We start from the raw sequence: 24735 nt of genomic DNA, 5'->3' as shown, positions 1-24735 counted from the left end.
GCACCTTGGGGCGACTGTTTGTTGTGATTTGGCGCTATATAAATAAAATTGATTTGATTTGATTTAATGCAGGGATCAAGTTCGTGTCAAGGCACCTTTACACTTTACAGAAACATGACGCTGGCAACTACATATGCTGTAGTTTACTGTCATTAAAATGGAAATTTCTAACAATGTCCATTCAAATTGTGTCATGATTACGTGTTTACACACCTCTGGAAGTCATATATAAGAGAAAGAAGAAGACGTCTCTGCAGACTGAGAAATTTATAGATAAAACAGCTATCAAACAAAATTATATGAAGTTATGTGGAGCCATGCAATCGTAGCGTAACCCATAATATCCCAAATCTCAGGAAATTTGAGTGCCAAGGCACAACTAATAGTATGCAAGTCTGCAAGCACGGGCTTTAGGGGAGTACATTATTCCTGACATTTACAAGCAATTGTGTGTTTCAGTTCTCCTTTGGGGAGCAGAACTGGCATCTTTTCCATGTGCTTTCCATCGGCTGCAGGTGGATCAGGACCAGAATCATCAGCCTCTTTATGTGCAAGAAATATCATGGCTGTGCTGTATAAAACAGAGCAGATTATGTTTCCTCACAGGAAGCCTGTTTCCATGGGACATTTTAGGACAACCTATAAAATTTTATCTCGGGAGAGTCATTTAGGATGATTTTCTGCTGTGAAATACAGACTTGCTATTTAATATTTTTAGCTCTAATTAATTTTTCAGTCATTTCATAGCCACTGTGTACCCGAGGCAGGTCAGGTCCAGGAAGCACGAACAAGTTCCACTCCAGCATGGTACGGATTTTCAGAGGGAAGCAGCAACAGCACGACCAACGTAGAAAAGAGCCCCAACACAAAGCAGCCATTCAAGATTTCATTCCAGTCTTTGTTGGACCATTAATAACCATTGAAGGTGCAATTACTGAATTTTCTGTCACTAGATATCACACAAGCTCTTGCTTTTCAGGACCAAAACAAAGCTTCTCTCCTCAGCCACTCCTCCCCAAACCTCTCTCTTCCATATCAAGCAGAACAAATGGCAGCTGGAGCTTTGTAAACCCTCTGAGGTCGTTCCCATCGTATACGATGGCTAGAATACAAGTTTTATTTAATTATACAGAACTTTTTAATGATATTAGATAGAAACTTTTTTTTTTTTGAAGAAAAGTACACTCCGTGGGCTTTCGAACGAGCCCTGCACCATGCTTGTAGCCCTCATACAAGCTGTGTGTTGATGTGGCACAATGTGAGTGTCCACTCAGAAATTGCTTTCACTGTCACATGGTTTTCCAATATCCACTCATAGGGCAGAGCAATCTCACGTGGTGCACCAAAGAGTGTCAGCAGAAGAGATGCTTTACTACTTGGCCCTTGAATGTTGTTGAATAGGCCTCTTCTCGCGCACAACATTTACGCATAAAGCACAGTTTATGCATATGAATGGAAGTGATCAGAGTAGGAGGACCTCAAAATGTGAGGAGAGGTTGTTTTCAGTGCAGGAACACATTCCAACAAGACCAGTCAACTCCACTGAAGCACAAAGTTATAAGTGGCCCTTCTTGTATAACAGACAGAAATTGCTTTGAGATGTGGCATGAAGACCAACAAATACATAGACCATTTTGTATATTGTTCAAATGTGCATTTGTCTTTATTGTTAGAACCTTTTATTTTGTACAAGATTCCAACTACCTTTATAAGTGTCAACATAGTTGTTATTATAGTTTGCTGTGTGTTTTGAATAATGTGTGTGAACATTATTTCCTGCTTTATTTTATCCTTTCTTATTTCTGATTGTAACCTTTATTACACTTATAACAACACCCTATAGCATATATATTCTGAAAGTACAGGTTGTCCTGAAAAAAGGGACATACTCCTTGATTGTGGGATGCAGAGTGAGCTTTTAACAGCAATAATAAAACATTTACGCCAGGCAAGTGAATGCCCAAAAATGCCCTCGGACCCCATGGGTTAATAGGTGTAACAGCTCTCTATATATAGCTAGAAGTATGTTGGTGTTCTTGATCAGAGTCATGTTTAGCCTCTGAATGTGGTTTTTGCATGAATTGAATGAAATGTGTTTTTTTTTTTTTTTATTTATTTTCCCCAAGCAATCCACACCTGTGAATGAATTGAATGAATTTTTGGGAAAGTTGCTACCATCTTAGAAGAAAGAGAGTAAAAGGTGGGTCTTGGTAAATATGGAAGTACAACATTTAAGCAGAGTGAGACTAACATGCACTAAACAAAGAAATAAAAAGCTCAGATGACACACACACGCTTCATTCTCTGCACATGAAGCCATTAAGCCATGAAAACATACAGAAAATAGTTATTGGCTGCTGCATTATTGATTTAATTTCAGTTATATCTCCCTTAAATACAGAAAAATATCATCACCAAAAATTTAATACGTGGATTAAAACTGCCACCACTTGACAATAAAATCACAAATACATGAAGATGTTATTTGCAGAAAACAAGTATTTTTCAATGCATATATGATTGGAATGTAATAATTAATTTAAAAAATATATATGTTTTAAAGTAATAAATACAACTACATTAATATATGGAGCCATGAATCAATCTAAATGTACTATGATCGATGGCTTTATTTTAATATTATAATTGGTTGAGTTGAGCTTGTTTTGCTGCTAAATCTGCATCTTCAAAGCCTCCAAATAGTTCAAAAGTCAAACTGAGGTTCTCACAGGAATGATTAATTTTGCAACATAAAAACTAAATCAACATATCCTCCCACAGTGGTACGTGGTATAATGGATAAATGTACACTAATACTTTCATACTAGTTCAGAACGGGAATGTTATGCAATACTATGTATAATATGCAAACAACAGCTGGCTTCTCCTTCTTCTGCCCTTCTATGCTGCACTTTCTGCTCCCGTATGTGGTGCTGCCCCCAGTGGTGAACAGAAGGTGAGCAGAGGCAGCACTGACATGCTGCAGCACAATAGTAAAAACTAAAAAGATGGATTTGAAGGTAAGGAATGCCTCTGAATGTTGTAGCAAATTGAATTGTTCCATAATAAAAAGTATTGTTCCTGAATCATATCATAACCCATGAATTTGAGCATATCATTTTAAAAAGAAGAGAGGCACACACCTAATATGGTTGTATAACTGGACATCATCAGAGCTGCAGATGAAGGAATTAGTGAATTATTTAACCGAGATGTGTGATCTGTTGATCTGCATAACAGAACCTGGCAGAGCGCTGAACTCTGACCTCTGTGTGGATATTTACATTCTTAGCATTAGACACATGATGTAATCAAAGTAACCATGGCGGATCATCGTGCATAACGACGTTGTGCTTTGGCACAGCACTTTGCAAATTAGAGGTGGCAGATATAACACACTCACAAGCCCTGTAGGAATTCAATCAGTTGAAGTGGAAGACTTTCACACAGTCTAAAAGCAGTCGTGGAAGAGAAGAATTGCTCATTAAGATCAGCACAGATTGCAATATTGGCAATTAGAACATAATGTGGCCTTAAGATCCTTTTGGGAAATGTTTGGGAGCTCTTGAAGGTGATTTGGGTCAGACATGTTTCATATGACTGTCAGACGAGAGCTTTACCAGTCGACTGGCTCGGGTCTGTCGTCTTCATTTGATGAACCATCTTCATCCTCAACAACTGAATGACACAAAAAGTTCAAAGGCATTCACATGTGAGGTGAGATGATCGTGATGAATCACCACAACGTCTGTTTTATATTCCACTTCAGCTGACACCTTGGTGCGCGTCGCGCGACAGCAGGCCTGGAATCTGCCACACATTATCTGGGCTAATGTTACTAATTGCACCATTAAAGCAAAATGTGGAATTACTTCAGTGTTTAAAAAAAAAGGTCATTACAGGTGAGGTGAAGGCTCCCAGAAAGAAGTCACTTTTTGTCACAGGTGAAACAAACTGTGTTAATGGAGTTAAATTCAGCTACATTGTGTTACTATGGTATCTTTTGTGACATCACAAAGAGATAGTGATAACTAAGGTATCACTATCCTTTTGAGGCATCATAAGGCAAGTTCCTGTGGAAAAAGATCACATCTTGCAATTTTAAAGAAATCAGTAAAATAAATCATGTGGAAACAGAATTTAAACAAGTCTTCTCCAATATACAGACAATCCTGTCACCGAAATAAAATTTTTTTCTTTTTCGTCCTTTGGACTGAAGGTCCAAAAGGATGAATGTCATCAAGATTCATCCCTAGTGCACCTTGCGCAGTGTGCTGTCCAGACTTTCTCCCAAAAATGTTTAATGAATTTGCTTGAAATTTGGTGGGGACATTCCTTGGGGGCCTGTTTGGTCATGGAAGCATGAACTTATGGGTGGACTCTCCCTGGGGGCCATCAGAGCCTCTCAGAAGGACCAAAAATACAGAAAAAGGAAATGTTCATACTTAGAAGTTAATTGGCAAAATATTTTTAATACGTTTTTATGTAAATTTGCAAAGAGATGTTTTAAGAGGCTGCTTACAGACAGAAAAAAATAATCAATAACCATTGAAGCTCCACCCCCTGCACCCCAAATGGGCTAACAAAAAAGGCATTTTTCACACTGTTTGACTTATTGCAGAAAATGTATTCATAGAACTATTCTGAAATTTGACATAAACAGTTCTTGCTGGACTGTCAGGTGATGGGCAGGTTGGACTTTCCATTTTAATTTGATCCAGATCAAGACCATGCCTTTTGGTCGGACTATAAATGAGCTCTTTGGTCCCGACGACAGTCTGCGGAAGCTCTCACACCTCTCAGATTAACCTGAAAAGTCTGAAATTCCAAAATGAAAAACTAAAAGAAAAAAAAGTGCTGGGTTTACATAGTTATTGTTTCTCTGCAAAAACGATGACATTCAGAATAGTTTATCTTCTCAAGGACAATCACATTAAAGTACTTGTGCTGTCTGTTTTTCTCTTCTCAGCGTCTCGCTGGCGATGATGCCAAATTCCCGCTGATCGGAGGGTTTTTGGGCCGCAGTGCTCCCAAGTTGTTTCTGTGGGACCATCGTCATTGTCATCATCACCATCATTGCTGTGATGGGACCGCTGCTGTGCCTCAGTGACTCCGTTTGGCCAATTAGCCCTTTCCAGGAAGTGTGCGTCTATTATTATCTTCCTTCCAGCGTGATGAAACGCAGTGAGGCGGCGGGATTTGTTAACTTATTATACTGCTGTGACATTCAGCCGTATGACTCTGTTTAGAGCAGCAAACCCTCATAAAACATGTCATGAAGGTTGGTAATAGATTGAGGGACAAAGACGGCGGCGTCTGCCCTTGGCTTCTGCGCCGCACTTTTACAACAACACTTGACTGTGCTCGATAAAAGCTAATGATGGGGTCTGTTGTATTTGCATATGCAAAGAGCACGGGCTGATTGCTTGCGCGGAATGACACTTAGAGAGCGTAATTAGAGAAGTCTGGCGGTGGTGATGTCGACAGCGAGAACAGTGGAGAGATTTCTCTTAATGAGGCTCGTCCAATGTGTGTTATTTGTCCATCTTACTTATTTTTTGAATTAAAAAATCCTTATGTTCAGTAAGAGCACATACTGTGGTGTGCACATGTGCTACTGACCTTCTGTCCATTGTTAAACTTGCCTTTAAGGAAAGATTCCATTAAAAAGTGAGTTCCAAATGAAAAAAAAAAAAAAAAAAAAGTGTGACTTATACTCTGATGCAACTTATGTTTTTGTTTTGTTTCCCCTCTTCAAGAGACATGTTTCGACAGGCACGACTTATGCTATTTTCCGACTAATCTGCCAGAAAGCAGAGTACATTTTCAGGCTTGGACATTAATCATTTTGAAGTGGGACTTTTACTTGGTGTATAAGGAAAAAATAAATACTTTTGAAAAATAAGAATGGAGGGTGACCACTCCCAGCCAGGACTTGAACCTGCAACCTTCTGCACAGAAAGCTGCTGCAAGTCAGGTTTGGAAGCATGCACTCGTACCTTCTATCACTGCTTCTACCACATCATGGAACTGCCTTGCATCAGGGATGGGACCACCCAGGCAGACAACCAATCAATCTATCGCTACCTGCTGAGGACAATCAACTATCTGCTGCAACCAGAGAGGAGGGAAGGAAATATTTTTATTCCACTAGAGTGCATTGTAGCTATCTAACAGCTCGGATTGAAAATAGAATGTTTCTTTGTCTTGTTGGGTCTTAATTAAGCTCTTGTGAGATATTTACCTCTGTGAAGGAGGTTATGTGGTCATCAGTGTCTGTTTGATTGTTAATGGGATGACGAAAAATGAGCAAAACGATTATCGTGAAGCTCAGTAGAGGGCTGAGGCATGTGCCAAGGAAGAACAACTGAAATTTGAATGTGGAAACAGCAGATCCTGACCTCTGATTCCAGTTATTTGGATGAGTTGTCCAGATTAAAGGATTGATAAAATTAGACTGAAAGATCAGCAATCACAATCAAATATCAGAACCAGGTCTGTGACTGATGTGAAAAATGGGGATAAAAAGTTAGCATTCAGAATCAAAGATCAACCTTCAGGATCAAAGGTCAGTATCCAGGATTAAAGGTCAGTGTTAGGACTCATGAGGGATTAACACTGGAAGCAGTAAGAGAGCAATGCAGACTCACAGACATGGCTGGTTGTGGTGAATAAAAGGCTTTATAGTGTGAGCATGCAGAAGATTCAGTACACAGTCAGATAATGAGGCAGAGGTATCAGACAGGGTACAGGCTGGGACGTGGTCAATAATACGAGCTGAGGTCATACCAATGGTGTCAAGGAGTATTGCAGGCAAAAACAGAGGCAGAGTCTAAATACAACCTAAGTTCAGGATTAAGGCAAGGAGGAGGTTGGAGCTAACAAGCAAGGTCAAAACACTAAGAAGCAAACAGGACATGAACTAAAGGTGAGAAAGTGAACAAAGTCAACAATTGGGCAGTGAGCTGTGGAACTGTGAGGGTTTAAATAAGGAGCAAACTAATCAGGGTGATGTGAAGCAGGTGTGTGGAAGGTTCTGGAAAGGGGTGTGGTTTTATGAATCAAAGATGAGGGAAGAAAGGTAAGAGAATGCGGGAGGGCAAAACAAAGTGATGCAAAACAAGATAAGTAAGTGAAAGAAAAACTAACTGAATAGCATGAAATGTTCTAGACAAACAATAATGCATGAGCAAATAAAAAGGGGCATAACTAAGAAATACTGTGACTAGTCTAAAGAGGGGGGAAAAAAAACAAGGAACCTAATATTAAACCAAACTAGGAAGACGCAGATACTGGCTGAGACAAAAGAGAATACAATAACTGATGAAGGCAAATAAACAAAAATCCAGTGAATACAGAATAATGCAATAAATAAAACAAGATAACTGATAAACAGAAAATGCAATGAATAACAAATGGAACATAATCAGATAAGCAACACTGAAGATAAATAATAACAAAAACCTGTGACTAAAGCATAATACAATAAATGTGATCAACAGACTAAACTAAGACTAAAGTAACTTAAAGGACCATGAGTGAAAGAAAACAATAAGCACCTATAGAATAAATGATAACAAAAGAGTGAACAGTGACGAAAGTGCGAAACAAAGAAAAGCAATAAGCACTGTGTTACAGTGGTCAGAGGACAGTGTGGGAACTCTGAGAGGGTGTTTCTCCTGTACAGACTGGAGCATCTTTCACAGCCTTGAGTTGAATGAAGCCACAGAGACTATTACGGATTATATACATTTTTGTGTGGATAATGTGGTGCCAAAAAAAGACATTGTTTTTTCCCAAACAATAAGAGTCACATAACCAAGGAGGTAAAAGCCAGTATCAACAAAAAGCGACTGGCTTTTAGAGACATTGATAGAGCTGCAGCAGCCCAGGCCCAGAAGGAACTTAATGTTGTGCTAGCCAATGCACGGAAAAGGGAACAGAACCGCTTAGAACATGGGCTTAATTCCTTGGATAACAAAAAACTTTGGGACTCTATGAAAAGGATGATGGGCGTGAACATAAACAAACAGCAATTAATTACAAGGAATGATGAAGATTTTGCCAACAACTTAAATGATTTTTTTCTTGAGATTCAACAGGAAGAATGATGTTGAGTGTGAACCAGTAGCTGACTTGGGGCATGCATCTGAAATGAGTAGCTTTGATATTGATCAGCAGTGTATCCAAGCCATTTTTAGTAAAGTGTCTTCTACCAAAGCTGCAGGACCGGACGGCCTGTCAGCTTTTTTATTGAAAAACTGTGCACAGGAACCTTCGGAGGCATGGTGCCCTATTTTCCAAATGTCAGCTTTGAGTTGTTCTGTTCCTCTATGCTGGAAGCGGTTGACCACTATACCCATACCAAAAACTTTAGCCCCGGCCACTAAAAAAGATTATAGGCCCGTGGCTTTAATCAGCATTGTTATGAAATGCTTTGAGAAGGTAATGGTCAATAGACTCAAGTTGGAAGTGTCCAAGTCTCTTGATCCGATGCAATTTGCATATAAGCAGGGACTTGGAACTACAGATGCCATTGTGTGTATGTCACACATGATTTATAAGCACTTAGAGAATGCTGATTGTTACGCACGTGTGTTATTTGCTGATTTCTCGTCGGCCTTTGACACAGTTCGCCTTCATCTTTTAGTCCAAAAACTGAGAGATCTTAATGTTAGCTCCTCCCTTGTTAGGTGGTTTTACTCTTTTTTAACTAATAGGTCACAGCAAGTTAGAGTAAACAACTCCTTGTCTAAAGCACAATCCTGTAGCACGGGAGTGCCTCAAGGGGCTGTAAGCTCTCCCATTCTTTTCACCCTATACACCAATGGCTGTAGGAGCACAAATCCAAGCAACAAAATCTTGAAATTCTCAGACGACACAATTATTATGAGCTTACTTTCAGCTGGTGAAAGTCTGTCAGTTTTTTTAATGAAATCGACTCCTTTCAGTCTTGGTGTGAGGAGCACCACTTGACTCTAAATGGGGTTAAAACCAAAGAAATGGTCTTTGATCCAAAAAGACTCCTGTCCCATGATCCAGTAATCATTGGAGACAGGGAGATAGAACAGGTGGAGTCAGTGAAATATCTGGGTGTCTATGTGGATAATCTTCTGAGGTGGAATGTGCATGTGGATTTTTTTATGTAAGAAACTTTCCCAAAGACTCCACTTCCTCAGAAGACTGAGATTGTTTGGAGTAAGCACCCGAATCATGGATTGTTTTTATAATGCCGTGCCGGAGAGCCTCATTAGATATGGAATAGTGGCCTGGTTTGGCTCACTCACAGTGCAGGGTAAAACCAAAATTGGACAGCTTGTAAAAATGCAATGAAAATCATAGGACAGAAGGAGTTTCCTTCTCTCCAGACAATTTTTGAAACCTCTGTCCTGGCACAAGCCAAAGCCATAACCAGAGAACCCTCCCATCAACTGCACAGTGAATACACTCTGCTACCTTCTGGGAGGCGCTATCGAGCGATCAACCACCGCAGTAACAGGTTCAAACTCTCTTTTGTTCTCACTTCAGTGGCTTTGTTAAATAAGACAAGACAGTAGGAATGTGTTTTTTAATTGTTGAATTGTAATTATAATGTTATTTATTGGGCAGGTGCAATATACTGAAGTCACTTTATCTGCAAATGCACTTTACTTGGGATTGTGCAATATCATGACATGGTCATATTCCTTTTGTTGAAATCGTGCAGACCAGCTGACTGTTGTACCGTTGTCTGTGTCTGGATGTTAAATGTTGTGAATGTTGTGTATGTGTCAAACAACACTGTGAGCCCAAGACAAATTTCCCTGTGGGGACAATAAAGTTTAACCTCACCTAACAAACAAACAGATACAAACAGATACAGATGACAAAGTAAAAACTTAAGAAAAGCAAAACCAGAAAATCAGAGGAAATTATGCAAGGACTAGGACCTAAACCATGAGCCGGGGCCGAGCATGACAGTCAGGACCAGTTCAATGACTGGTACTAAAGATGGGGATCAAATGTCAGAATTCAGAATCAAAGATCAGCATTCATGGTCGAAGGTCAGCATTCAGGATCAAAGATACAATAACTTCATAGTTAACACAAATGTAATTAAATCACAGAGTTACTGGTCCAGTGGAAGCTGAATAATAAAAGAATAACAGTGTGACAGAAACAATAAGGAAATTAAGGGATAATCCTCAAACGATGGCCTCGTCTATCAAAATTGGACAACTTCAGTGTCGGTTGCTAATAAAACAGGAACTTGGAGTATTTACAGCTTCATGTGAGGACAGTGGAGGATGTCAGGGATCGTGGAGCTGGTGTTGTTGTCAGGCACTCCTGACACTGATGGTGACGTTTGCCATCGGCACAACAGAGAGGCTGTCGTCCCGCTGACTCAGAACCACAGATGGCCCAGTAACCTCATCAAAGACCAACTCCAGTCCCTCAACAACAGCTATCTGCTGCTGCACAGAGACAACAACGTCACAGGCAAAGCTGGTGGACTCCTTCTCTTTTGGCCTTGTATGTGCATTGATTTCTTTTGAAGCTATGGACCTATAATCTGTGTATTCATCGTATACTCTTGGTTAGTACGTGCCACATTACATGTGTATGGGGGGGGTATGAATCACTGACTCACCTATTTTCACAGCCAAAGATTATTGATCAAATACAGATTCTGAGCATAGGAATGTTTGTTACTTTTGATGGGACAGAATAGATTTCCATGAAAGATCTGGAGACCAGCTATCACGGGAAAATAAATTCAGAGATGTATGTTGATGATTTCTACTAGGGGGTGTCTCCAAGGATCTGCTTTTTACAGAAACTAGTGAGGTCAGAAAAGTTGTGAACACTTTACTAAGACTTACCAGTAAAAAAAAAAAAAAAGTCAGAATGATTCCCAGACGAGGTGGTGGAGGCCGAGATGACGGAACAGATACAGTCCTGATGTGCACTGTTTCTGACAGATGCTGTACATGGTTGTTGCAGGAAGCTTCTGCCAGTCCGGCTCTTGATCTGGATCATTGGTAGACACCTGTGTGGGTTTGTTTAACACAGTAATGTTGTTGCATGTCAACAGACATGATCCTTGACAGATCCTTGGTCCAATGGCTGGGAAATCCCAGATGATTGGGGTCTGAAGACCTGCTGCAGCATTCATCTGCCTTCAGAGCCAGCGGGTTAAATTACCTCCGCTGCCTGATCCGCCGTTGAGGACATCTTGTTTCACCAGAGCCTGTTGGGCCTTCATGGTTACCACAGCAGCACAGAATGTCCCCGCTGTATTTCACCCCAACAGGCAGTCCCCTACTTGGACAGCTACCCAGGTGTCACAGCGTGTATGAGGGGTTAGACATTGACACCCACTTTAAAATGTAGTCAGTTATTAAGGACAAATAACGTGGTATTTTTTGGAATGAGTCATGAGTCAATGAATCATTGGATTACTAAGAAATAGTAATGTGTTGGAGTTGGTGATTAAGAACCTTGCCCAGGAGTCCAAAGTGATTTTTCAGTCTGACAGGGATTTAAACCAAGAATCCTCTGGTCACTTGACCCTCACCTCACTTTTGGTCTTGTCTAGCTCACGTCACATTGCATTAATATCACTGGATCACTGAAAAAGGTTTCCTGCACTGAAAAAAGTGAAACACGGTGTACTTCATTCAAAGTACTTATTTACATTGGTCTAATGGAAAATTGTGGTTTCCAGTTTAAATCTGCTGGAATCACTTTACAAAATCATAAATATACATTGTGAGAAACTAAAAAAATTAGCTGTAACAAATTACATCAATTTTTTTAAGTTGATCCAAAGTATCATTTTTTCAGTGTGATTTTAAAACAACCACACTTTAATAATCAAAATGTAATCAAATAATACTTGATAACATAATTATTACACATCTTTTTGATAATATGATCTCATTATAGTTACTGATATTTTGTAATCTGATAATCCGTATTACCTGTAATCCAGTACTACTATCCAAACCTGTCTCTATGTACTGTCTCTGTACATTACATGAACTAACAGGCTCACTGGACTTAGGATGCAGCAGAGATTTAACAAGATGTTCTGCAGAAACTAAATAACTCACAAAGTGTGCAGTGAGATCCTGTCTGAGGATTCAATCAATCAATTTTATTTATATAGCGCGAAATCACAAAAAACAGTTGCCCCAAGGCGCTTTATATTGTAAGGCAAGGCCATACAATAATTACGTAAAAACCCCAACGGTCAAAACGACCCCCTGTGAGCAAGCACTTGGCGACAGTGGGAAGGAAAAAACTCCCTTTTAACAGGAAGAAACCTCCAGCAGAACCAGGCTCAGGGAGGGGCAGTCTTCTGCTGGGACTGGTTGGGGCTGAGGGAGAGAACCAGGAAAAAGACATGCTGTGGAGGGGAGCAGAGATCAATCACTAATGATTAAATGCAGAGTGGTGCATACAGAGCAAAAAGAGAAAGAAACACTCAGTGCATCATGGGAACCCCCCAGCAGTCTAAGTCTATAGCAGCATAACTAAGGGATGGTTCAGGGTCACCCAATCCAGCCCTAACTATAAGCTTTAGCAAAAAGGAAAGTTTTAAGCCTAATCTTAAAAGTAGAGAGGGTGTCTGTCTCCCTGGTCTGAATTGGGAGCTGGTTCCACAGGAGAGGCTCTGCCTCCCATTCTACTCTTACAAACCCTAGGAACTACAAGTAAGCCTGCAGTCTGAGAGCGAAGCGCTCTATTGGGGTGATATGGTACTATGAGGTCCCTAAGATAAGATGGGACCTGATTATTCAAAACCTTATAAGTAAGAAGAAGATTTTAAATTCTATTCTAGAATTAACAGGAAGCCAATTTAGAGAGGCCAATATGGGTGAGATATGCTCTCTCCTTCTAGTCCCTGTCAGTACTCTAGCTGCAGCATTTTGAATTAACTGAAGGCTTTTCAGGGAACGTTTAGGACAACCTGATAATAATGAATTTCAATAGTCCAGCCTAGAGGAAATAAATGCATGAATTAGTTTTTCAGCATCACACTGAGACAAGACCTTTCTAATTTTAGAGATATTGCATAAATGCAAAAAAGCAGTCCTACATATTTGTTTAATATGCACTTTGAATGACATATCCTGATCAAAAATGACTCCAAGATTTCTCACAGTATTACTAGAGGTCAGGGTAATGCCATCCAGAGTAAGGATCTGGTTAGACACCATGTTTCTAAGATTTGTGGGGCCAAATACAATAACTTCAGTTTTATCTGAGTTTAAAAGCAGGAAATTAGAAGTCATCCATGTCTTTATGTCTGTAAGACAATCCTGCAGTTTAGCTAATTGGTGTGTGTCCTCTGGCTTCATGGATAGATAAAGCTGGGTATCATCTGCGTAACAATGAAAATTTAAGCAATGCCGTCTAATAATACTGCCTAAGGGAAGCATGTATAAAGTGAATAAAATTGGTCCTAGCACAGAACCTTGTGGAACTCCATAATTAACCTTAGTCTGTGAATAAGATTCCCCATTTACATGAACAAATTGTAATCTATTAGACAACTATGATTCAAACCACCGCAGCGCAGTGCCTTTAATACCTATGGCATGCTCTAATCTCTGTAATAAAAAGTTTATGGTCAACAGTATCAAAAGCAGCACTGAGGTCTAACAGAACAAGCACAGAGATGAGTCCACTGTCTGAGGCCATAAGAAGGTCATTTGTAACCTTCACTAATGCTGTTTCTGTACTATGATGAATTCTAAAACCTGACTGAAACTCTTCAAATAGACCATTCCTCTGCAGATGATCAGTTAGCTGTTTTACAACTACCCTTTCAAGAATTTTGAGAGAAAAGGAAGGTTGGAGATTGGCCTAAAATTAGCTAAGATAGCTGTTCAAGTGATGGCTTTTTAAGTAATGGTTTAATTACTGCCACCTTAAAAGCCTGTGGTACATAGCCAACTAATAAAGATAGATTGATCATATTTAAGATTGAAGCATTAAATAATGGTAGGGCTTCCTTGAGCAGCCTGGTAGGAATGGGGTCTAATAGACATGTTGATGGTTTGGATGAAGTAACTAATGAAAATAACTCAGACAGAACAATCGGAGAGAAAGAGTCTAACCAAATACCGGCATCACTGAAAGCAGCCAAAGATAACGATACGTCTTTGGGATGGTTATGAGTAATTTTGTCTCTAATAGTTAAAAGTTTATTAGCAAAGAAAGTCATGAAGTCATTACTAGTTAAAGTTAAAGGAATACTCGGCTCAATAGAGCTCTGACTCTTTGTCAGCCTGGCTACAGTGCTGAAAAGAAACCTGGGGTTGTGCTTATTTTCTTCAATTAGTGATGAGTAGTAAGATGTCCTAGCTTTACGGAGGGCTTTTTTATAGAGCAACAGACTCTTTTTCCAGGCTAAGTGAAGATCTTCTAAATTAGTGAGATGCCATTTCCTCTCCAACTTACGGGTTATCTGCTTTAAGCTGCGAGTTTGTGAGTTATACCACGGAGTCAGGCACTTCTGATTTAAAGCTCTCTTTTTCAGAGGAGCTACAGCATCCAAAGTTGTCTTCAATGAGGATGTAAAACTATTGATGAGATACTCTATCTCACTTACAGAGTTAGGTAGCTACTCTGCACTGTGTTGGTATATGGCATTAGAGAACATAAAAATGGAATCATATCCTTAAACCTAGTTACAGCGCTTTCTGAAAGACTTCTAGTGTAATGAAACTTATTCCCCACTGCTGGGTAGTCCATCAGAGTAAATGTAAATGTTATTAAGAAATGATCAGACAGAAGGGAGTTTTCAGGGAATACTGTTAAGTCTTCAATTTCCATACCATATGTCAGAACAAGATCTAAGATATGATTAAAGTGGTGGTGGACTCATTTAAATTTTGAGCAAAGCCAGTTGAGTCTAATAATAGATTAAATGCAGTGTTGAGGCTGTCATTCTCAGCATCTGTGTGGATGTTAAAATCGCCCACTATAATTATCTTATCTGAGCTAAGCACTAAGTCAGACAAAAGGTCTGAAAATTCACAGAGAAACTCACAGTAACGACCAGGTGGACGATAGATAATAACAAATAAAACTGTTTTTTGGGACTTCCAATTTGGATGGACAAGACTAAGAGTCAAGCTTTCAAATGAATTAAAGCTCTGTCTGGGTTTTTGATTAATTAATAAGCTGGAATGGAAGATTGCTGCTAATCCTGGATGACAACAGAATTACTGAGGATGTTTTATTTGGGGAGCTGTTTGAATAATTTGTGAACAGTGATGTCGAACCTACAGGGCCTTATGGATTTGAATCATATGTGATTGCATCAGCCAAGCTTGAACCTTCGTGCGCATGCGTGAGTTTTTTCACGCCTGTCGGTTGCGTCATTCGCCTGTGAGCACGCCTTGTGGGAGGAGTGGTCCAGCCCCCTCGGCGGACTTTCATTGCCAGGAAAATGGCTGAGCGACTGCCTCTTTGGTGCATCAAAATTTTGTCAGAAACTGTGAGAGACAGCCAGGTGGAAACCATTCGGAAAATTGAAATGGCTTTCGGTAAAGATCTTATTATACAGATTAAGGAGCATTACAACCGGATTAAAGATGGCCCATAGCGCCTGAGGGCGCGCCGTGCTTCGAGCAGCCATCGACAGGCTGAAACGACCAGAACATTTCCAAAGTGAAGGCTGTGTTGATCCGGGACGTCGTCTGACTACCAGAGAAATGGCAAGAGAGGTGGACATAGCACTTTTTCGGCACATTACACTGTTACAGGAGATTTGTAATGAAAGACGTGCGGAATTCGCGCATCAGGACGGAGCTGCGTAATGGCGCAGAACAAAAAGCACCTCCGTGTTGGAAGTATCACGGGACATGCTCAGCTCTTCCACCATTCGGAAGATTCAGATGGCTTTGGGTGGCTTTTCAATTGAGTGAGTATCCGAGAAATTGTCGAAGATCTGGGTATGCCACAACATGTCCTGTGAGACCCACACGGAGGTGCTTTCATTCTGCGCCATTAGCGGCTCCGTGGCGAATTCCTCCGCTCCTGTTTTCATGACAAAATCTCCTTTAACAGTGGAATGTGCCGGGAAAGTGCTGTTGTCCACCTTTTCTGCCATTTCTCTGGTAGTCAGACGACGTCAACACAGGGTTCAGTTTGGAAATGATCCGGTCGTTTCAGTCTGTCGATCGCCGCTCGGAGCGCGGTGCGCCCTCCGCCATTGTGCGCCGTCTTTAAACCGGCTGTAACACTCCCTAATCTTTGTGATGCCCATCGTCCCTGAAAGCCATCTGAATTTTCTGAATGGTGTCCACCTGGCTGTCTCCCACAGTTTCTGGAAAAATTTGATGCAGCGCTGCTCCAGCCGTTCAGACATTTCCTCACAATGAAAATCTGACGAGGGGGGAGGACCAGTGCTCACTCAAAGCCTGCTCACAGGAGAATGACGCAACCGACAGGCGTGAAAAAACTCACGCATGCGCACAAAGGTTCAAGCTTGGCTGATGCAATCACATGTGATTCAATCCATATTGTTTTTGCAAAAAATAAAAAGGTCGGATAGTTTTCTAACAGACCTCGTAAATGCAGTCCATTTACCATTTACCACTGTTTGAACCCAATCTAAACCAAGTCGTTCCAACATTTAGCAATTTTTAGCAACAATTAGCAACATTTGCACAACTGTTTGCAAATCAGTTTCCAAAAGACAGGTGGTGAATATTAAGCCTATCAGCTAATGCTGATGAACGTGATGAATTTTGGGTTTCTTCTGGGTTCATAAAAGGTTGCAAAACCATTTGCAAAAGTTTTAGGGTCAGAAACTGTATTTCTTGTTACAAATGCATTCAAAAATACATTTGCTCAAAATTTCTTTGCAGATGTTTTTCCGCAAACAGTTTAAGTATTTGCAAAAGCTTGTAAACACGCAAGTTGTTTTGGTGTACAACCATTCTCGATCAATCAATCAATCAACTTTTTTCTTATATAGCGCCAAATCACAACAACCAGTGCCCCAAGGCGCTCCACATTGCAAGGCAAGGCCATACATAATTATGAAAACCCCAACGGTCAAAACGACCCCCCTGATGAGCAACACTTGGCCACAGTGGGAAGGAAAACTCCCTTTTAACAGGAAGAAACCTCCAGCAGAACCAGGCTCAGGGAGGGGCAGTCTTCTGCTGAGACTGGTTGGGGCTGAGGGAAAGAACCAGGAAAAGAGATCGATCACTAATGATTAAATGCAGAGTGATGCATACGGAGCAAAAAGAGAAGAAACAGTGCATCATGGGAACCCCCCCACAGTCTACGTCTAAAGCAACATAACCAAGGATGGTCCAGGGTCACCCGATCCAGCCCTAACTATAAGCCTTAGCGAAAAGGAAAGTTTTAAGCCTAATCTTAAAAGTAGAGAGGGTATCTGTCTCCCTGATCTGAATTGGGAGCTGGTTCCACAGGAGAGGAGCCTGAAAGCTGAAGGCTCTGCCTCCCATTCTACTCTACAAACCCTAGGAACTACAAGTAAGCCTGCAGTCTGAGAGCGAAGCGCTCTAATGGGGTAATATGGTACTACGAGGTCCCTAAGATAAGATGGGACCTGATTATTCAAAACCTTATAAGTAAGAAGAAGAATTTTAAATTCTATTCTAGCATTAACAGGAAGCCAATGAAGGGAGGCCAACACGGGTGAGATATGCTCTCTCCTGCTAGTCCCCGTCAGTACTCTAGCTGCAGCATTCTGAACCAACTGAAGGCTTTTTAGGGAACTTTTAGGACAACCTGATAATAATGAATTACAATAGTCCAGCCTAGAGGAAATAAATGCATGAATTAATTTTTCAGCATCACTCTGAGACAAGACCTTTCTGATTTTAGAGATATTGCGTAAATGCAAAAAGGCAGTCCTACATATTTGTTTAATATGCGCTTTGAATGACATATCCTGATCAAAATAACTCCAAGATTTCTCACAGTATTACTAGAGATCAGGGAAATGCCATCCAGAGTAACGATCTGGTTAGACACCATGCTTCTAAGATTTGTGGGGCCAAGTACAATAACTTCAGTTTTATCTGAGTTTAAAAGCAGGAAATTAGAGGTCATCCATGTCTTTATGTCTGTAAGACAATCCTGCAGTTTAGCTAATTGGTGTGTATCCTCTGGCTTCATGGATAGATAAAGCTGGGTATCATCTGCGTAACAATGAAAATTTAAGCAATACCGTCTAATAATACTGCCCAAGGGAAGCATGTATAAAGTGAATAAAATTGGTCCTAGCACAGAACCTTGTGGAACTCCATAATTAACTTTAGTCTGTGAAGAAGATTCCCCATTTACATGAACAAATTGTAATCTATTAGACAAATATGATTCAAACCACCGCAGCACAATGCCTTTAATACCTATGACATGCTCTAATCTCTGTAATAAAATTTTATGGTCAACAGTATCAAAAGCAGCACTGAGGTCCAACAGAACAAGCACAGAGATAGGTCCACTGTCGGAAGCCATAAGAAGATCATTTGTAACCTTCACTAATGCTGTTTCTGTACTATGATGAATTCTAAAACCTGACTGAAACTCTTCAAATAGACCATTCCTCTGCAGGTGATCAGTTAGCTGTTTTACAACTACCCTCTCAAGAATCTTTGAGAGAAAAGGAAGGTTGGAAATTGGCCTATAATTAGCTAAGATAGCTGGGTCAAGTGATGGCTTTTTAAGTAATGGTTTAATTACTGCCACCTTAAAGGCCTGTGGTACATAACCAACTAACAAAGATAGATTGATCATATTTAAGATTGAAGCATTAATAATGGTAGGACTTCCTTGAGCAGCCTGGCAGGAATGGGGTCTAATAAGCATGTTGATGGTTTGGATGAAGTAACTAATGAAAATAACTCAGACAGAACAATCGGAGAGAAAGAGTCTAACCAAATACCGGCATCACTGAAAGCAGCCAAAGATAACGATACATCTTTGGGATGGTTATGAGTAATTTTTTCTCTAATAGTCAAAATTTTGTTAGCAAAGAAAGTCATGAAGTCATTACTAGTTAAAGTTAATGGAATACTCAGCTCAATAGAGCTCTGACTCTTTGTCAGCCTGGCTACAGTGCTGAAAAGAAACCTGGGGTTGTTCTTATTTTCTTCAATTAGTGATGAGTAAAAAGATGTCCTAGCTTCACGAAGGGCTTTCTTATAGAGCAACAAACTCTTTTTTCCAGGCTAAGTGAAGATCTTCTAAATTAGTGAGACGCCATTTCCTCTCCAACTTACGGGTTATCTGCTTTAAGCTACGAGTTTGTGAGTTATACCACGGAGTCAGACACTTCTGATTTAAAGCTCTCTTTTTCAGAGGAGCTACAGCATCCAAAGTTGTCTTCAATGAGGATGTAAAACTATTGACAAGATACTCTAACTCCCTTACAGAGTTTAGGTAGCTACTCTGCTCTGTGTTGGTATATGGCATTAGAGAACATAAAGAAGGAATCATATCCTTAAACCTAGTTACAGCGCTTTCTGAAGACTTCTAGTGTAATGAAACTTATTCCCCACTGCAGGGTAGTCCATCAGGGTAAATGTAAATGTTATTAAAAAATGATCAGACAAAAGGGAGTTTTCAGGGAATACTGTTAAGTCTTTCTATTTCCATACCATAAGTCAGAACAAGATCTAAAATATGATTAAAGTGGTGGGTGGACTCATTTACTTTTTGAGCAAAGCCGATAGAGTCTAATAATAGATTAAATGCAGTGTTGAGGCTGTCATTCTCAGCATCTGTGTGGATGTTAAAATCGCCCACTATAATTATCTTATCTGAGCTAAGCACTAAGTCAGACAAAAGGTCTGAAAATTCACAGAGAAACTCACAGTAACGACCAGGTGGACGATAGATAATAACAAATAAAACTGGTTTTTGGGACTTCCAATTTGGATGGACAAGACTAAGAGACAAGCTTTCAAATGAATTAAAGCTCTGTCTAGGTTTTTGATTAATTAATAAGCTGGAATGGAAGATTGCTGCTAATCCTCCGCCTCGGCCCGTGCTACGAGCATTCTGGCAGTTAGTGTGACTCGGGGGTGTTGACTCATTTAAACTAACATATTCATCCTGCTGTAACCAAGTTTCTGTTAGGCAGAATAAATCAATACGTTGATCAATTATTATATCATTTACCAACAGGGACTTAGAAGAAAGAGACCTAATGTTAATAGACCCATTAACTGTTTTAGTCTGTGGTGCAGTTGAAGGTGCTATATTATTTTTTCTTTTTGAATTTTTATGCTTAAATAGATTTTTGCTAGTTATTGGTGGTCTGGGAGCAGGCACCGTCTCTACGGGGATGGGGTAATGAGGGGATGGCAGGGGGAGAGAAGCTGCAGAGAGGTGTATAAGACCACAGCTCTGCCTCCTGGTCCCAACGCTAGACAGTCACAGTTTGGAGGATCCCAAAAAATTGGCCAGATTTCTAGAAATGAGAGCTGCTCCCTCTAAAGTGGGATGGATGCCGTCTCTCCTAACAAGACCAGGTTTTCCCCAGAAGCTTTGCCAATTATCAATGAAGCCCACCTCATTTTTTGGACACCACTCAGACAGCCAGCAATTCAATTCAATCCAAATAGTATTCCTTTTCTAACCCATTTCTTTGTAAAAAAAAAAACAAATTTGCTACATTTGTCATCATTTGTCGCTTCCTGAGATATGGGTTTAAGCTCTTCCCAAGTGCCTCTTAATCTTGAAGGCTGAGGACACAGACACATAAATATCGCTGCTAAGGACATACATGTCACTCACCAGATCTATGGAAAGTCAACTTAAGTACAAAACTGGAATGGAAGAAAGCCTTGACTGCCCAACGAGCAGCAACCCTACATACATAAGCATGTTAATAAGCACCACGTGGTCAACAGATCTACACTGAAACAGATGAAACTCTGGACACAGCCTCACATTTGTTTTTTTCGTTGCTGGCAAAAAGGGTAGAAAACCCTCTGCTTTTCTGCATTACACAGGGATTCTGCACTCATAATCAAATCTGAATGGAAATTCAAGCAATTAAGCTACAAGGTCATATCATCTCTGCTTTGTTGTCAACACAAACAAACTCTTCATCAGTGTGCATGTGCTGTCATAAATCGGGTTTAATAATAGCCAAGTGACCTCTGTGTGTGTGTGTGTGTGTGTGTATGGCTTCAATCATCTTAGACTCTAATCTTTCCTTCAAAAAACATGTGAAAAAAGTTGTCAACACTGTAAAATTTAACCTTCAAACCTTTAAACAATCAGGCTTTTTATTTTGACTGATGCTGCTCCATCGTACCTTCATTGTATGATCCAGTCTCATATTGAATATTGCTGAATAATATGGTCATTTGCTGGTATGACAGTACTAAAACCTTTAGAGCAACTTTCTAAAAAAGCCATCAAAGTGTTTGCCAAAAAGCCATATTGAACTCATGACTGTGAAATTCTAGAGAAATACCATCTTTTAAGTTCTAACAATTTATAATGTTTAAGCGTGCTTGTCTCATCTACTCCATGGCCTAGCCCCACCTCCTCTGGAGGAATTTATTAGACATAGAGATTGTAACCTCAGGACTCGGTCTGCTTCTAGAGGGGACTGTGAGGTGCCCTTTGAACTGCCACAAGACAAAACATCATTTCTGTGAAGGGTTGTACAAACTGCAACAGCCTTCCAACAACTATACGAGACAGTCCCACCCTGAGTGCTTTTAAAAATGAGCTAAAAATGGCTCAAAAACAATCAAACCTGTGAACACAGGTAATTTAATGATTTGTATTTATTTATTTATTGTAATTATTGTTTGTTGTGTGTCTGAGGACTACAGATGGAAAGTAGCTTTTAGCTAAATCTGGCATACAAGGTCTATTAGACAATAAACCGACCCTTTTATTTATTTTTTTAACTATATGGATTTGAATGACATGCGATTCCACCAATCATGCTTGAACCCTCGTGCGCATGCATGAGTTTTTTCACGTCATTTCCCTGTGGGCAGGCCTTGAGTGAGATGTGGTCCCGCCCTCTCGGCTGAATTCCATTGTTTCACACGCTGCTCCAGACAGCGCGTGTTGCTTTATCAACATTTTTTCTGGATCTGTGAGGAATATCCGAGTGGACACTATTCGAGAAATTAAGATGGTTTTCGGTGAAAAGTTTAACAGCTGATGAGAGATTATGGGGTGTTTCTGTCGGTGTAAGGACTTCCCACGGAGCAGGACGTCCTGCAGCGCTTCAGGCGCCATCGTCGGCCTGTTTCGACCTGAAAACATTCTAATTTAAGGCTTAATTCACCCAGGATGTCGTGAGAGAACAGAGAAGATTCAGAAGAGGCCGGCATGAGGACTTTATGCGGACAGTCCACTGTTTAAGGACATTTTTTAATGAAAGACGTGCGCGCAAATTCGCAGAGTCGTTTCCGTGACGACTCGGCGAATCTGTGTGCGCCGCGACAGGAAAAACACCTCCGTGTTGAAAACCATTTGTAAAATTCAGGCGGCTTTGATGGCTTTCAACAAGTGAGTAACTGAGAAATTGTTTAACAGCTTGGGCATGTTCCAACTTGCCCGTTAAGGTTTCCAACACGGAGGTGTTTTTCCTGTCGCGACCCCCGCGGTCGGGTCCGGCCCGACATGCGACTCTGCCCGCACGTTCTTTCATTACAAAATGTCTGTTAACAATGGAATGTCCGAATAAACTCCTCATGCCGACTTCTTCTGAAAGTTCTCTGTTCTCTGACGACTTCCTAAAAAGTAACCGTTACTGACTGCCACAATCTTTTTTTCTTGATTTCTTATAGTGTTTCTTAAAGCCAGAAAGTTGCCATTTGAAATTACTTTAGTTTTGTGTCATGTCTGTGATCTGCTTTTTTCTACAAAATTAAACAACTGAATGAACATCCTCCGAGGCCGGTAATTCCGTAATTTTTGCCAGGGGTTGTATATGTAGCACTGAATCGAGCCTTAAGATCATTTTGATGAACCATAAATAAGTTGAACGTGCAATCAATGATGCCGGCTGGAGCGGAAAGTCTGATTTTTTCCGAAACCGCTCTGGCTGGTAATGGAGAGTCGTAATTCCAGCCCTGCACCCTCTCACTTTGAAGAACAGACAAGAGACTCGATAGATACAATTCTGTTTTTTGCTTCCTTTAAATAATGCATGGACATGAACAGATTCATTTTCAGCCTCTGTTCAATATTTAAGTGCATAAAGCGACCACTGATACTGGGTGAATCTACGCCACTGCTTATGCTGCATTAAGTGCTTATTCAGTAGCACACACTGGCCTTTCTGACACAGTGTGAAGCAGACGAGTAATATACAGCTTTCCCCGTAAAAGGAAACCGTATATCAAGGGTTACAGGCCAGCGGATCATTTCCTCAAGCCGTGCTACTGAGGATCAGCCAATGGGTTATTAAGGGGAGACAGCCTGGTGAATTGAACCTTATCACACATGGATCAGGCTTCTCTGTGTGTGGCCATCTGTCCACAGCATCCAGGATATTTCACATTTCCACTCCTGCTTGCCGCCCTATCAACCCCTGTCTGTAACACGCCTCATTAAAACTGCTGCATATAGGTAATAGAGTGAATGGCATGAAAGGAAGAACTCATTCCAGTTTTTGTCTTTATTAAGTCTAAATGAAAAGGGACTTGCAGAGTTTTGCAGCACATTTTAAAATGTTAAATGAGACACCAGCAGATGAAAGTCATCGTGTCTCTGCACAAGCTGAGATGGATTTTAGTCCGACTGTCTTCTTTGCTCTTGCAGCACCTATTGCACATCTGTCTTGGAAGACGAATCCTTCTGCCATGACTCTCACTGAGCAACCCCCCATGACCTGACCCCTCCCTTCAGGTGTTTTTCCCCTCTCACTTTGAAATACAGTCCATTTAAGGACACTGTGTCATATGTTGGACAGACTGCACACACACACACACACACACACACACACACACACACACACACACACACACACACACACACACACACACACACACACACACACACACACAGTTACTTGTCGACAATTTTGTTTTTAGGAAGTTCAGATGTCTAGAGTTCAAAATGTTGTTGAAAGATTCACTTACCTTTGCAGGGACATTCATGTCTCCAGGTACTTGGCCCATCAGGTCAAGAGACACCTGGGAAGAAATTATGGATTCAAGAGATACTTAGAGTGGAAGCACCAAGACCCTACAGACTTTGATCTTCATTCTCCATCAAAGATGTCAGCATCTCCCTTTGTGTGATTGTGAGACTTGGACTCTAACCAGTGACCTTAGGAGATGACTGGATATCTTGGTACTTGGTCCTACTAGAGGAAGATCATCCAAGAAACTATGGCCATGTGGCACGATTCTCAAGGTATGATCCAGAATGCAAGCTGCCGCAGTGCCAGAAACTGGAGAAGCCCATGGACACATCACTTGGCTGCAGCAATTGGATGGCCAGTTTGTGGTGGCAGGGATAGACCAGTGGTTTTCCTACGTAGGTGGTTGTCAGTCAGGATAACCAGGACAGTTTCTGTGGGTTAGGGTGTTAATGTTTGTGAAGTCCCTTGGTTGATAATATATTATGCTCCACCCAACAGAACTCTTGACCAGAGACAGCAGAGTGAAGAACAAGGAAACGTGAATGTGAAATGCAGGAAAACATAAACAGAATATTGCAACTGGAATGGACGTGTCAGGACACCATGTCATTCAGAGCTGATTTTTG

General features: G+C 40.6%; 1 long non-coding RNA gene across 1 annotated transcript; it reads right to left on the bottom strand.

Moving 5' to 3' along the window:
- Window positions 1-2834: 2834 nt before the first annotated feature.
- On the bottom strand, window positions 2835-21227 carry LOC117501759. Its single transcript, XR_004558080.1, has 3 exons — window positions 21217-21227; window positions 11358-11360; window positions 2835-2972 (listed from the first exon to the last, which is right to left on the bottom strand). It is a non-coding gene; the product is annotated as an uncharacterized LOC117501759 (long non-coding RNA).
- Between the last annotated feature and the right edge of the window lie 3508 nt (window positions 21228-24735).

The sequence above is a fragment of the Thalassophryne amazonica genome, chromosome 2 (assembly GCF_902500255.1).
Source record: "Thalassophryne amazonica chromosome 2, fThaAma1.1, whole genome shotgun sequence".
In the NCBI taxonomy this organism is placed as follows: domain Eukaryota; kingdom Metazoa; phylum Chordata; class Actinopteri; order Batrachoidiformes; family Batrachoididae; genus Thalassophryne; species Thalassophryne amazonica.
This window is presented reverse-complemented; position numbering and strand designations above follow the sequence as displayed.